Consider the following 1,588-nt stretch of genomic DNA (forward strand, 5'->3'; position numbering starts at 1 on the left):
GCCTCACACCGCCCCTAAACACTTCCCCATAAATGTATCTTCTTTCCCTCTGCGGGTAAGACTGATCTGAGATGCAAATCTCCAGTCTTCTCACATGGCCGCCTTGTGAATAAACCTTTCTGTTCTGCAAAGACATGTGCTCCAGTTTGGCTTTCCATGGCGTGCAGGCAAACAGACTCCATTGGGTTCAGTAACAGTAAGACACTGTGATGAGCCACTTTTAAAATCTATTTTGATACAATAATTTTGAGAGAAAATTTCACAGAGCAGTTTTGATTAACCCATATCAACTGTAAAAATATAAAGATTTCAACTTTTTACTACCAAAAGATATTCCTTCCACTTATTCCGTTCCTATTCCATTCCTTACTTACAGGAAAATTTTCAATTTCCCTTTCACTGTTTTATTTTTAAACTTTCAATAACTGTGTTTTAATTCTTCAACAAGTTACAAGAGTAATTTATGCTTCTGGAAGCAAAATCAGAAAGTATAAAAATGTATAAAGTAATATATATAATTATTTCCTTACTAAGTATATATTACTTTATACATTTTGATAAATTGGATAAAAATGTCCTAGATGATATTTGGACTTAGTAAACCCAATGGTTTTTCTCAAGATGATATAAAAAGTAATAATTTCTTAATGAATAATGAACAATATCACACTTATTGCTTAGAAATTAAATACAGAAGTTTCACTTTAAAAATAATTTTTGATAAGTGAGAATGCTTTTAGTTTTGAAAATGTAATATTTATATTCCAGTTTAAGGTAAAAAAAAAGTATACACACATACAAGTATACACTTAAATAATTATAGATATAATGCCATTTTATATCATGTAATTTTTCTTTTCCATGAAATTTCCAAATCTAGTTTGAAGAAAAAAATGTCAAAATTATATTACAAGTCTTTGAATTATACTGAAAAATTGGTGGATTTTACTCTCTATATAGTTTATACCTTAATAAAGCTGATTAAAAATTGTGTTATTTGAAAAAAACATTTGTTAAAAGTTATTGGAAAGAGTAAAATAATGTAAGTTCCTGAAGCATCATTCAGAAATATCATAGTAAATATGTGTACATGATATTCTTATATCAAAACCTTGATAACCGTGTTACAAAATACAAAACTTTCTCTCGGTTTAGGTCTATACCAATCATTTGTTTGCTGTCTTTTATGTTTACTTTCCCACTGATTTGACATCAAATCCTGGCCCCTTACATTTAGTCACTGAGTGACTACTTTTTAAAGTATAGGCTCTATGCTTGCCAAGTGGATTTGGAAGTTCTCCCAGTAATGCTTTCGTTATCATAATCTACTTCACAATTCCATCATGAACGAGGTCGTTAGGGAATGAAATCATTTCTAATACCTCCTAGACTGTAAAATTAAAAAAGAAAATAACAACCCTTGTCTCTTACATGTTTCTCTTATGTAATTATGTCCTAAGTTAAGCAAAACGTAGTTCCTAAATCACACACACACACACATAAACACACAATGTAACTTGAAATCACATAACTGGAGGAATTTCTAAGGACACATTTGGTTGTGGGTGGTCAAGAAGTGCTAAAGGCT

This window comes from Cynocephalus volans, chromosome 9 (assembly GCF_027409185.1).
Source record: "Cynocephalus volans isolate mCynVol1 chromosome 9, mCynVol1.pri, whole genome shotgun sequence".
Lineage (NCBI taxonomy): Eukaryota > Metazoa > Chordata > Mammalia > Dermoptera > Cynocephalidae > Cynocephalus > Cynocephalus volans.